Raw genomic sequence first — 14,545 nt, 5'->3', positions numbered from 1 at the left:
AATTTAGACGTGTCTTAATTACAACCTTCTCTGTGGCATCCTCTACTAATATTTAACCTTCCATCTTGTGCACTGGCTTTGGTATACTTCACTCAGTGTGGAGTTCATCAGAAGACTAATATTGTCTGTAGTATGGTTTCTTCGTAATCTTCATCTTCGTCATCTTCACCTATGTATAGTGATGTTGATTCTCAAGCACAACCACAAAACTGCAGACAACGTACAGTATTGCCTCAAAGAGCTAAAAAAAGATATATCATAATCATGGAAGCTGATTGTATAGATTGTACAGATCTTCAAACTATTACTATAAAAACTGCAGGTGGCTCTGCATGTTGCAGGTGGTTTGCAGTTTAAACAAAGGCCTATTGTAAGGAAAGTGGACTGCTTTGGGTCTTTAAGAACTGATCATCTGTCAAACCTTTTTTTTTTAAGTTTGTGTCCTACTTTTCATCCAACTGCGCCTCTTTTAAAAGTGTTTTTGTAGTGTTGTCTGAAATGCACGTCTGGGTTTTTATTTAAAAAAAAAAATTAGTTTTTACATTTAAGAAAAAGGAAGAATTGAAAGGGAACAAAGATTTACTGATATGTTTATAAGCTGTGCAGTAATCTTGTTTATACAGTCAGAGTCACTGGAGGTTAGAAGTCAGAGATAACACTGGCATCTAGTTCAGTATGAAGGAATTATTTCTGGAGTTAACCTTAATCCTGGGACACTGGAAAGATCTATTGTTCACACATGCAGTGGATCATCGTACATATCCATCATTGTTATCTTCAAAGATCTATTGCACACACTCACACAGTGGATCATCATACAGATCTATCATTGTTGTCTTCAAAAATCTATTGCACACACTCAGTAGATCATCGTACAAATCCATCATTGTTATCTTCAAAGGACCACTTAGTCTACACCTCCAACAATCAATTCAGTGTTTCTCTTCTCAATTTTGTATTGTTTTACTCATGATTCTAATATCTTTAATACCATATTTGCTGGGTATTTTATCAGCTGAAATGTTACTTATAGCTTCATAAAGACAAAAACTAAACTTTTTACGTTTACATTCCCATGTCTGAAATGGACACTATATACAGTAATGCCGAAATAATTATTTCTGACTTGTATTACAGGCATCCCTAAATCTAAAATCTCCTGGACAGTAGTGAATGGCAAGTCTGTCCCCAACCACTATCAGTCAAAGGATGGATCTCTGCTTATAGTGAATGCTTCTCTGCTCGATCAGGGGCAATACACCTGCCAGGCAGCGAATCCTTATGGACAAGTGACGGAAGTAACACAGCTTCTCTTGCTAGGTAGGTTACTGAACCAAGGTAGAGCTTTGGTTACAGTATTGTTAGGCACTAGCACATTGGAGATGAGAGAGGTGCGGCGACTTTGGACTTGCAATCTTTGTCCTCTTTGACACTCAAATGACCCACTTTTGTTTTGATATTTACTACTTTTTCATAATACTGACACCAGTTATGAGATATTTATATCATTGGCGGGGTGTATGTACTATAAGTTACTGACCTACCTTATTTTGTATCTGTTTTTAACTGCAAGTAGCCATTCACAAAATGTCTTACCATTTTGTACACTTTTTCAATTGAAGCCCATTTTATCCTGACACAAGAGAAGTGCTTGTTTTGCTTTTCCATGGTGTGAAAGGACCCCACATGTGGCCCCCCTAATAAGCTGCTCAGAACAGTTTAAGGTTTAAGGGAGTGTACTTCTAGGAGCACAGTTTCTAAATACTGTCACTGTTGTAGTACATTTAAAATGTGTTTTTTTGGGTACCACGGTTATGAAAACAAAACACTGTACTTCATGTATGTGTGTTTTAGTGTATTACTTTCATGAAAAATATGTGAAAGGCAGGGTCCTATTTTAATGATTAAAATAATGATGGTGTAGATCCACCACCTACCGTACTAGATCAATAGACTATACCCAATAGTGTTCAGTCAGGGAAAAAGAAGAACTTTATTTGAGTGGCTTGTGAGTATGGAAACAAAACCATTTACAGTAACATGATTAAAGGAGAATTGTTGTTTTACTAATACAATCTTCCAAAGGGTAACTGTAAATGTTAGACCTCTTGTTGTAATGATTTGGAGGAGAAAATACATCATAACAAACCTCCTGACAGCAACTGTATAGGTTTCTCCCTTCCTGCAGTGCCTGGCCCACTCCCCAGCAAGTCTCTTTCAACACTTCCTACCCTTTCAGATCCCCCACAAGCCTTCCCAGAGTCTGAAGACTGGGCTGCGGTGGCCTCAAGAGCAGGCCCTGAAGTTTACAGCCTCCTTGCTACCGCCACTGGGACCAGACTAGCGCTGAGTGCAGGTAGCACCCTCTTTGTAGGCAAGTACAGCTCATCCCCTCTAGTGTTGTTAATATCTGTTCCGTGTGAAAATACAACTATATTAAAACATTTGTAATCCTGCATATTCATTTGTAGGCCAGTGCAAAAAACACAATTTACAATAACAAAAAAATAAATAAATAGAGCTGGAGTACTGAAACCAAACTGTACCGGTTCAACCAAACAAACAGACAGTAATTCAGACACATCATTTAAAATATACAGCTGCAACAGTTCCATATTTTTTTTATCCTTAAAGATGATGTTTAAGTCTATGTGGCCATCTGCTGGAAGCATAATGCCAGAGAACAAAAATGCCATATGTTAATAAAAGAAACAAATAATTATTAAATTTTTATTGAACAACGGTATTTGGTGCCTTAACAACAGTACATCATGTGTTCATTTGCAGTTGAATATTATCTACTGAGCAGTTAACAGGTATTTTTACATTCTTTAAACCTAACCTGAGCATCAAACAAGGGCCTGCTGAACAGGCGTGGTTGTGCATCCCTACACCCAAGGTTGAAAGGGATACCCTGGACCTGACATTTGCTTTCAGCCACAGCAATCTGCAACCTTGCTTCCAAATCCAGTCTCATAACAGGGACCACCTGCACAAAGCTATATGGAAACACTGTATGTACATATATATATATATATATATATATATATATACACATACACACACACACACACACACACACACACACACACACACACACAAAGCACCACCTGTCTTTAGCATGCCACTTTTTTGTGAGAAAACATCTTGAGGTCTTTACTGCCCTTCACTCTGAGAAATGTATGTCCCAAAGTGCATTACCATATACGGTTTATAAGGAGAAACATTCCTAAGACAAGTCTATTGATTTTTAATGTTTCTCCCAAACGCCTACATCTGTGTTCGTTCCTCAAAGGCTTGTTGCGTGCAACTCTGCTGCGGCATGTGTGCCCCCCCGTCCATGTAGATGGTTGGAGGCAGTCAGCTTTGTAACCCACATTAAAAAATAGTTTGTGTTCGGTTTTACTTACAATGGTATTCATTCCCATAAATATGTGCTATAATTCATCCTTTCCAGAATCAATGTTACACAACCCTCTGGGAATGCCATTTATTGAAACAAAAGGTTTTCCAGCTCCATCAGAATGCTAGAAATCTGCAACCATTCACCTCCATAAAACTGTCAGGGGAAGTAGAGTAGTAGCGTCATGCTTATACTGCACTTTTATGTCAAACCCATTCACGCTTTTGCTTTAAGAGTTTTGGACTATAAACATAGTAGCTTTTCTGGCTCTGGCATCCTTTCCAAGGCTTCTTGGTCCCCTGTTGCCATTTCCCAGACGCCAAATGATGGCGCCAAAGACGACTCTGACCCAACCGCCACAGAAGAGGAACCATCCAAAGGCATCGGACGGACCGGTGGTGCTGTTCTAAGGTGGGGGGTATATGTGACAGGGAGACCCGTCACTGGTTGTTGAGTGCATGTGTGTCTTTATGGAAGCAGCTGGGACACGCAACAGGAGACGCATTGCTAAGAAACTAACTGAGCAGGTATGCTCGTCTGGTCCAGAGTTGATCGTGAGGTCCCGATTGGCTGGAGGGCGTGCCGAGGGAGGCTGTGTGGAGCTCAAAAGGTGTCTATTCCACAGCCAAAGGCGATTGCACTGCCTTGCTACACAGACCGGTGCTGTTTTGACATCTAGGAGGACGGCATCCGCTCCATGGAGAAAACTACTACACAAAACCCTTCCACTCCAAAATGGTGCTCATGAAGACATTGCCCAGCCGAGGCCGTTTGAAGAGGCAGGAGTCGGCATAAGAATGCCGGGACTCTGGGAGCCCAGAAGTAGATCAGTTCAGGGGATGTTGATCCCAAACAGTGTACAGAGGGTTTGCTTAGAACAGTAGGTTCCTGGAGGGGGGCGTTCCTTTTTAGAGGGACTAGCGCTCGCCTTTCGTGACAAACTTATTTTTAGCTTTGTTTTGTTTTCTTTATTAAATGTGGCACTAGGGCTACCATTGCTGCCCTGCCCCCCATTTCTGTGTTGTATGTTGTGTGTAGTGTATTAATGTTGGTGTATTGCAATTGGTACAGGGGATATAATATGGGTTTCAAATTTGCACAGCACTTCATGTGCAGGTAAAATGTAATAATATGTGAGCAAGGGGAATTGCACTTTTTATTAATTCACGTGCAGTTGTACCGAGACTCCAATTGAATGATGATTAGCAATCAAGTCTCGGTACAGCTGCATAATAGCAGCCTGTTTTTACTCACTCGGGGTTGTGTGTTCGGTAAGTGGAGAACGGGTGGGAAGAAGGAGAAAACGAAAAGAGAAGTGAAAGTAAATTAATTTAACTCACCGTGTTTGTCTGTTCATCCACTCGTTTGTCTGTCTGCTTAGTGCTAGTACTTTTTGTTTGTCTATTTATTTTGGCGTCAAGTGCCATATCCTGTTTTTTTGTACCACTGTTTTATTTTCTAAAAATAATAAACTGCACAGCAGCGCATTTATTCATCATTTCATCTCGCAGTACTGTGTGTTTCTTCTGGTCTGACATCCCCACTACAGCCGTCTTTGTCACAGGAAGTCATTGCAATAACATTAGCTTTGTTTCAGGAACCTCACAGTGACTTGCATAGGCATGTGTGGCAGAGCAAAGCTCTGCCCTTTTTAAATTGGCAGGGATGGGGTTAATTTCCCCTACCTGCCTGGGTTTATTATATTCAGGTGGCCGGGGGTTAATTAACGATCAATCAGTGCCCAGCCACCTGACATAAAAGGAGGCCTCTGCTTCCCATTTAGGAGGAGGGAGCTGAGGAAGCAGGTTGGTGTTTGTGGTTGTTTTGTGATTTTTTAATTTTGATAAATCCAGTGAAGGCATTGCCCAGCCTGGAAACCTTATTTTTGTAAGTTTTGTTATCTTTCTATTTGTGTTTAAAGATCTTTATTTTGCCCTTGTGCACTTTATTTAGTGTTATTTATAATAAAATTAGTATTTTTTTTGAACTGCAGTCTGTCTCTGGGCCTCTTTCCACTTGCCAGCCTGCCACAGCATGTATTTTTTTATTTTTTGCCTTCGTGTTCAGTTATAGTTGCTGGTAGATACTTTACTTGCAGAATCTCTGTTCATACACATTGGTGACTCAGCCTTTGACCCTCTGTCCCTTTGGCTGTTGTGTGCCTGTATATTTAGCTTCTGACGCCATTTCTTTCCACTGGAGAATGAGAACTCAAAGGAGGCATTTTTTCATGCTGGATTTTTTATTCTTTGGGCAGTTTGCCCATCCCTCCTTTTATTTTTTTATTTTTACAGATTCCCCTAGTGGTCCTGACTTTCACAAAGCTTTTTTGTTTGGCTAGTTTATAAAGCACATATTTAGTTGTATAAACAAGAAAATAATTATTTCCGTGCGTCTGTGTTTAAAGAGCACACAGATACAGGAAAGCAGTAGAAAAGTCAACAAGTGCCTTAACCAAGACCAGCTTGTGTCCCATTCATAAACCACTTGACCATCATCGACAGATGTTAAAACTTCAGGGACCTGTTTCATAAGTCCTGAGGTTGCGAGGACGCAGGGGTTGTTGCTGCGTGCGTTTCATAAAGCAATTCGCAAGTGCAGTATTTTGTGTTTATGCCAATTCCAACCAGCGACTCTCAAAAACAAGCCCAATTCCGTTTATTATAAGCAGACTTGGTAACGGTGAAGGTTACGTCAGCTGCCAGTTTCAATTGGACAGTAGCGATCTGAGGAGTCTCGTGCTGTCAGAGATTGTCTCCTTTCTTTTAAGTTGTGTTGGATTTACTGTTGCGTTAAATATCAATGATGCAAACATATTAATGATGCTCCCTTGAAATATTTATAGTTAAGGATAAACACGCTCATTAACATTTACACATGAAATGCGGGTTTCCGCGCGAAACTGGGCGTGGATTTTCCCATGTGTTTCATCATTTACACGAGTAAATGAGATTTACCCTATCCCTCAATTTTGGCCATTTTTTTTGGCCACAAACCTGATTTGCCCGAGTAATTCTCCCAAACATGCATGCGCATCGCCATTTCACGTGTAAATTGACTCGCATGGAAACCCCATGATTGATGCGATTATAGAAATGGTTGGCCAACACAAATGTGTTCTGTTTGGCAAGTTGTCTAGAAGTTTAACTAATGAAGACAAGAAAAAAAGTGAAAGATAATCACAGAGTCAGTAAATGCTCTAGGGTGGAGCAGAGAACGGTGCCTGAAATAAGAAAAAAACTGATAAATTTAGTAAGTAGAACAAAATTAAAAGAAGGGAGATGAAAAATACCTCAAATGAGAAGGAAAAAATTGTCTAAATATAATTGGTGAAGTAGTTGTTGCTGGTATTGAGAGCAAAAAAAGAAAAGCAGATAGCTTTTCCTGCTGCCTTTAACCCAACGTAAGTAAACACGGCTTTTGTTATCTAAGAGTAGTTATAAGTTACACACACTGTTAATACAATTTATTATTATTATTATTATTATTATTATTATTATTATTATTATTATCTAACCCACTGTCTCCCAATATCTCCACTGGCAAAGCGATTGGCAAACATCAAGATTTGCCCAAATGAAACTGCCATTTGTAATCCCAGAGTATTGAATGGCAGCATCTAACACAAACATTTTGGCATAGGGGGATTCAATATGAACTAAATTAAAACCTTTCTTGCATATACAGGTGCTCATTCAAAGTAAGGGACAAAATTTATATTTAAGATCCAGCTATGGCAAATTTCTAATAAATCACGCAGATTACAAAATGCACAAATGTTTTAAATTTGAATTGTGATGTTATTTTTATATATATATATATATATATATATATATATATATATATATATATATATATATATATATATATAAAACATTTTTTTTTTAAAATTGAAAGTCAGTGTTCAGCATGCACAGTAAATGTAAAAATTTTACTTCCAGGTCCAATGAGATTGATTTTGTGCAAAAACACGTTCCCCCTTAATGGCTTAAATGGCTTTTTTTGTTTGTTTGTTTTTTTTTTAAAGTTTTTGTTTGAAATGTCTTTAGACTGATTAATAAAGGTCAATTTAGATTTGTTTCTGTTTAAATGTAAAATACGTTTGACCACCCTTAAGGCCACCATATACAGGGCGATTTTGTCGCAAGCGGTCTGTCGGTCCGACAAAACCACACTGTCTACAATGAAAGATAGTCCGTCTCGCTAAACCAGACTTTTCATTAGACAGGCAGGTTGTCTAAAAAAAATGAGGTGTCCACTTTAAAAGACGCACACATGAAAAATTTATTTGAAGTACATAGGCTGTTGACCTGAAAAATAACATTGTGTGATCTCACAGTTGGTCGTAAACTGAAATAAATATCTAAAGCTACTTTAGCATATAGGCTACCAGTAACAAAAAAAAAATCGTGATGCTTTGTTCACATTACTGTACAATGCAAAAAAAAAAAAAAAAAAAAAAGATGATTTAAAATTGAAACTAAATGGTTTTAGCGCACTTTATTATTTATTACCACAGTCCTACTTCGTACACAATTAATATAACAGATCATGGTGCAGTGACATGTTATGATACTGTAGCGTTGCATGAAAATAAAGCAGGTTCCCACAAGCAGGGTCTTTTTTATTTATTTATTTATTTTTACAATAAACAGAACCGCTATCAGCCACGGTCCATGTCAAAATAATAAACCCCTTTAATTATTATTTCATTTTATTAGTTTAAGGTTTTCTCTCTCACGCATTTCCATTACACTTCTCATACACAATCCTACATATTCATAAAAATTTCACATTTTAAAATAACCATTTAGAATGTTTAGTACAATCAGGGAAGGATTTGAAAATGTACTTTGATTATTTATGTTACCTTCACATTTTTGTGGCACTTCATAAATATCTTTACACGTTTCAGGCATAATTTGTCCAATGCTTTGTGCAGGGACCCTATACAAACACTCAAGAGGTACAACTCTCCTGAAAATAAAAAGGTAATAGACGTCGTATAAAGGTGAGCGTGAGTGAGGGTTGTTTATATTATAATTATGATATGGAGAGCTAGCGAGTGTCAGTGCCAGTCATTCACCAGCTGGATTGTGTTTTGAAAAGTGATTTTACCACTCACTTTCCCCAGCAACTCCTTGAATGTGGCAGGATCCATCCTGACAAAATTACTGTAACCACTTAAATCTTCATGACGGAGATCTGCCATTTATTATTAAATTCCCCCCTTTCTTCCTTCTTTGAATCCAGATGAATAATCCTATTCATCTTTCTGTTTTTATTTCTCTTTTTACTATCAAAGCAAAAGCTGTACAAGCAAATAAAACCGCCAGTCCTTCTGCCATTCTCTCACCAGTTGACAAAAATCATCCCGTGTATGGTGAGAAGGTTCTCATGAAAAATCACTGACGACATATCACAGGCGACAATAATGGCCCAGTGAATGCTAGCCTTAAGATTAGTTATCTCCCTTCTTGGCAATCGGTACTGATATTAATTTGGAATCTGGATATGCATCAAGGATTTGACTAGCAGTATGAGTGCCATTGTATGTTCTATAGGATCAGCAATGAAAATTGCTATTTGCTGCTGTTGTCTGGCTGTCACCGGTTTCTGGTGAAAATCGGCGATGTCGCAGCCCTTAGAAAGTTTTAGGAGACCAAATTTTTTTATTTGCGAGGTGCTTACAATTGCGAATCGTCGCAAATCACTTTTGTGAAACGGGCCCCAGAATCTCACAGATGGCCTCTTTCGCCAAAGATGGAGGATTTGAGAGGGTTGAGTTTTAATGTCAAATGAATGACAAGAGGGGGAATTTGGCAATATTATCAAGTACTAGAATGTGATTGTATCAGACACAGCCTTATGAGAATGAGATTATTTAGAGGATATAGGCGACGTTGTACAAATCCAACTAAATCATTCTCATTTAACTTTTTTAAGACATGCTGTAAAAAAAAAAAAAAAAAAGATGCATGAGACAGGCCAGGCAACCTCGGAACCACCCAAGCTTTGCAAATTTACACTGGGGAAAAACAGATGCTCCTGAAACTGTGGACAATAGTGCTCGATTTCAACAAGGAATGACTTCCACGTCTATTGAACCTCTAGCTGTCATCTCAAGACCAAATACCGGTGATTTACAGCCCTGTGGTGGACAGTCATTCAGATTGCCAGCCAATTGTAAAGTTATTAAACAGATTTTGAGGACAGACTGAAAGCAGAGGACTGTCTTCTTTAAATAACTGTCAGATGAATTACCTGTTGGAAAATATCCTCTAGGTGCAATCTTGTCACTGTAATGCACTTGGTTTCTCAAAAGAAGGCTGTGGCAAATGCTAAGGCAGATTTGTTGAAGAAAGCAAACAGTTTTTAAAGAATAAGCTATAAAGAAGCAAAATGAAGCAGTAGTTAAATTATGCTTCTAAGTATGCAAATGTGACCTTTTGAAATTAATTTTAATACTTCTCAAACAAACAAAAACTCATTTTGCTTTTTTACTTGCTTATCGGAGCTGATTTATTACTCATACGCCTGATTGTTGATGGAATTTTGAATATTTGTGCATAACATGATTTTGAACTAAGGGCTCTGATTCATTAAGCATTGTGAACAACTTTGTGATAGGGCCCTGAGGTTCCAGACATGAATCCCTAAAGCGATGTATCTTTTTTCCCTCTTGAATCAGGTTGTCCTGTGAAGGGCCACCCCAAACCAAACATCTCCTGGTTTCTCAACAGCCAGTCTCTAGGCAGTGCAGCAGAAACAACACATCAGCTCCTGGCAGAAGGGCAGGTCCTGCGACTTACAAATGTTACCAAGCACCTTCATGGAGAAGTGCGCTGCCTATCAGAGAACGACGCAGGCACATTACAGCAAAGGGCAGACTTAGATATACGAGGCAAGTCATTTTCCAGTGTTACATATAGATTTGCTTGTATGTTTCTGTGATAGGTGGTTGTTTGTTATGAGTTTCAAGGGTATTTTCTGAATTTATAGGTTTGTTTTGTCTATATTATAACAATTATAAAGGGCTGTTTAATACAATCAAATCTCAAATATGCTTTATGGAAAGTGTGAATTTCAGATACAGTATTGTAATGCTAGCCAAGTGATCTCAAGAATTGAAAGAAGTAGACCACGGGCCTGTTATATGAGGGTGAAGAATATTCTACTGTGCCCCCCCCCCCCCCCCCCCCCCTACCCCCTTATATGGAATGGGATTATGCCTAATCACATTTACCAATACATTTTAAAGTGTCAGTTACTAGCAAAGCTGTAAGCAATCTGGCTCTTGAGTGGCGCATCAGGCAAAGGCACTCCACGTGGAGTGCAGGATGCGTCCTGTAGCCTGGAGGTCACCAGTTCGAGTCCAGACTATTGCACTACCGACCGTGGACAAGAGCTCCCAAGGGGCGGCACACAATTGGCCGAGTGCTGCCTGGATGAGGAGGGCTTAGGTCGGCCAGGGAGTCCTCGGCTTACCGCGCACCAGCGACCCCTGTAGACTGGCCCGGCACCTATGGGTCTGCCTGTAAGCTGCCTAGAGCTGCATGGCCCGACGCTATAACTCTGAGGTGCCTGCATGGCAGGCCTGCAGAATGAAAAGAAGCTGACGGCACACATTTCAGAGGAAGCATGTGTCCGTCTTCTTCGTTTCTCCCGAATCAGCGCGGTGGTGGCACCGTTGAGCTGGGTTGAAACAAAAAAAATAAAATTATTGGGCTTTCCAAATTGGGGAGAAAATGAGAAAAAATAATTGCAGATTCAAAATTAAAAAAAAACTGTAAACAATCCATTCATCCTATACTGCCCTAAGCGTTACTTTCAACCTGGTCTAGATGCATGTGGACCAAGATTATTGAGTGTAATGAATCATAATTAAAAAAAAAAAAAATGCCATGTTGCTAAGTGCACACCCTCATACCCCAAGAGATAGAGTATACCCTATAAGGAGGCTCACATTGCCTCTGCTTGTACCTTCACTCCTATGTGGATAAACTGAGATGAATTCAGATTTCAGTGTTGTCAATTCATTGACTTAGTAGGACAGGGAAAAATAATTTAAATACATATTCTTTTATATTTGGACAGACTATGAGTGGAGGGTTGATGACCTGATGCCATGCTCTGCTTCTTGTGGTAACAAAGGCACCCAATATCCGAGGCTGAAGTGCCTGTGGGACAACCTGGAAGTCAACCGGTCACTCTGCAAGGACAAGCCTAAGCCTGCTCTGAAACCAGCTCCCTGCAATATCAAAGACTGCCTTCCCAGGTGGGGTTCATTTTTACTAATTTTCACTGTACAGGTTATGGGAAAATTCCAACAATGTGTAAAGATATTTATCTAAAACATTCTGTTTGGTACATTTTATCAAACCAGGGCTGTGCCTAACTATACAAACATTTGCTGAGTGTGTAGGCCACATGCTACTGTAGCTCTCCAGTGAGCAGGCCAGTAAAAAAAGTACAGTAACATTTGCGTAGTTGATCACAGAGCAGTACTTGGCTGCGATTTATATCAGATACCTTTCAGTTCGGATGTACGCAATTACGTGTAGAAGCAATTCATAAAAGGGAACTCTTTTGTGTTGTATAACAAAAGCCACTAACGTTCTGCCTTGTGCCCCGCTCAGGTGGGTAGTGACGCCCTGGTCTCCATGCTCACGGAGATGTGGAGGGGGCATACTGAGCCGCAAAGTTACCTGCAACAAGGTAACGGCTGATGGAATCTCTGTGACGCTGACAGAAGTGAGCTGCACTCATACTGGCAAACGCCCAGCAGACATACAGCCGTGCAACACTCTTCCCTGTGTGGAGTGGGCCACGTCCACCTGGGCGCAGGTGAGTGTGGGTAACTCTTCTGCTACTTTTTTTATTGGTAAGTGTAGAATATCCACCATCTTTAAGCTGCCACTGTTCATCTACTGTCACCCCATTTGTTTTTCTGATTTAAGGATCATTTTTGAACTCACAGTTAATAAACTATAAAAATGTAGAGAACACATTATAAAATAATTGTTCATCTAAGCCTTGTGGGTTCGCACTGTTACAGTTTTATATGTTAATGCAGTTTAATGTTATTTAGCACAGGTCTGAATTTGAAATAAAGCTGTGTTATTTTGCAATAGGAGGTTTTAAGTACCTGGTTACATCATGCAAGGCATGAAAACAGATATTCAAAAAATAACTGTGCTCAAACCTCATCTTGTCAGGAGAGCATTGTACCTTTCAAAGGGTTTAGTGTAACTGGATAGTTTGTGTCATCTGCCTGACAGATTTTTTTAAATTTTTATTTTACTGTGGGGGGATTCAGATGGCTGAAGACTGTAATTCCTTTCAATGCACACGCTTTTCACAATTAGAGGATCAGGAACTCATTATTGGCAGAGGATCAATGAGATTTCTTTCCTGCTGCATCACTGGTTTCTTTTTAAAGTTGGTTAAATTGTGATATGACAATTTTCAATTATAGGTTTAATGTTAAACAGGTTTATGTGTAAGGGGCATGGGAGGGTCAATGAAAACCATGACACCCTTAAGCTCACAGACAGCTATTTAGACAGCTGCATGATTGAGCCTGCCAGACCAGTCGACATAATTAACGTGGCTGTTTCTTCTTTAACAGTGTAATGGCCAGTGTATTGGACTAAGACAAGCTACACAGCACAGGCAGGTGTTCTGCCAGGCAAAGAATGGCACTGTGATGCCTTTTAATCAGTGCAGTAGTGGGCTCAGGTATGTTTGTTTATATTGAGGAATTTCATTTTATAACACTTCTGTTTCTTTTGCACTAGTGGGACATGTGTATACCAGTCAATACATAGATCTGGGATCTTGATTATTTGCAGGCTAATGCAGCAAGACACACAGAAGAATGTAGTTAACCCAAATGTGCCTATTGTCCTACATTATAGGTCACTTTGACTTAATATTCAGGCATACTGGGTTAAAATCACAGAATCCCAAAATAACTAACTTTTTTAGTTTTCAAAATAAAAATGAAAACACTTGGAAATATAAGTGATCTTAATTTGGGTTTAGACCAGCGGTAAAGGTCACAAGTGCGTGTGTTTAATCTCAAAGTAAAGCCTGGTGTACTTGTGTGTGTGATTGCCTGCAGGCCACCCAGCACCCAGAGCTGTACTGCCGAGGTCTGCAATGTGCAGTGGCACGTGGGCTCCTGGACTCAATGCACAGCCACCTGTGGGAACTACGGCTTCCAGTCCAGGAGGGTGGACTGCATACACCTCCAGAGTGGCAAGGCCGGGAGGGAGCAGTTCTGTTCCTGGAGACAGAGACCCGCCAACTGGCAGCGCTGTAACATCCTCCCCTGTCAGAAATGTGAGATTTCATTAAGTTTACAATATATATAGAAAGTCTAAGGTTACATTCATTGCTGAAAGAACACAGTCCCATTGAATAATGGATGTCTCCATGCGGACAGTGTATCTAAATTGTTCAGCCAGTGCCAAACTCTAATAGGAAAAGACTTTCAAGATACACTTTTTAGCAGCAGTCAGGCCAATCGTAACTTGGGACTTTCCCCTTTTTGTAGTAAGCTATCTCTTTTACTCACTATCCTTTTCTGAACACGGTACAGGTCTTTAATGCCAGCATTGTTTTCTTACAGTTGAGTGCCGGGACACCACCAGACACTGTGAGAAAGTCAAGCAGCTGAAACTCTGCCAGCTCTCCCAATTCAAGGTGCGCTGCTGTGAGTCATGCAAGGACACATGAGGGAATCTGTTTGTTCAGTTCTGTGGGTGAAAAAAAAAAGACAGAGAGATGGAACCCTTCAGACAATACAGAGGCAATGACAATGGGCTCTTCCACTAGGCTGACCTGAAGAACTGTTGTGAAAATGGTAAAGGCCAGGCAGCAGCCTTTCTCAAACTAATCCACACTGTGACTGAGCTGGAATCTGGGTTTTTTTAATTGCTTGCAGATGGAGCGGATATATGAGCAGAAGGTTCATGATATTTGCTTTTATGGTAAAAGGTATGACAGTATTAACCCACTGTGGGCCTTATTCCATACCCGTCAGGACTGCATTGCCACAGGGGTTCAAAATTTGATCCCAACTGTTGGTTTAGTCCTGGACCAAGCTATCTCACATGCCAAGGTAAAATTTAATTA

The 14,545-nt window shown here is 39.9% G+C and overlaps 1 pseudogene; it reads left to right on the top strand.

Moving 5' to 3' along the window:
* LOC121296558 overlaps positions 1 to 14,250 on the top strand; it is an 84,134-nt pseudogene extending 69,884 nt beyond the window's left edge.
* Positions 14,251 to 14,545: the final 295 nt, after the last annotated feature.

Source organism: Polyodon spathula, chromosome 2, assembly GCF_017654505.1.
Source record: "Polyodon spathula isolate WHYD16114869_AA chromosome 2, ASM1765450v1, whole genome shotgun sequence".
Classification (NCBI taxonomy): domain Eukaryota; kingdom Metazoa; phylum Chordata; class Actinopteri; order Acipenseriformes; family Polyodontidae; genus Polyodon; species Polyodon spathula.
This window is presented reverse-complemented; position numbering and strand designations above follow the sequence as displayed.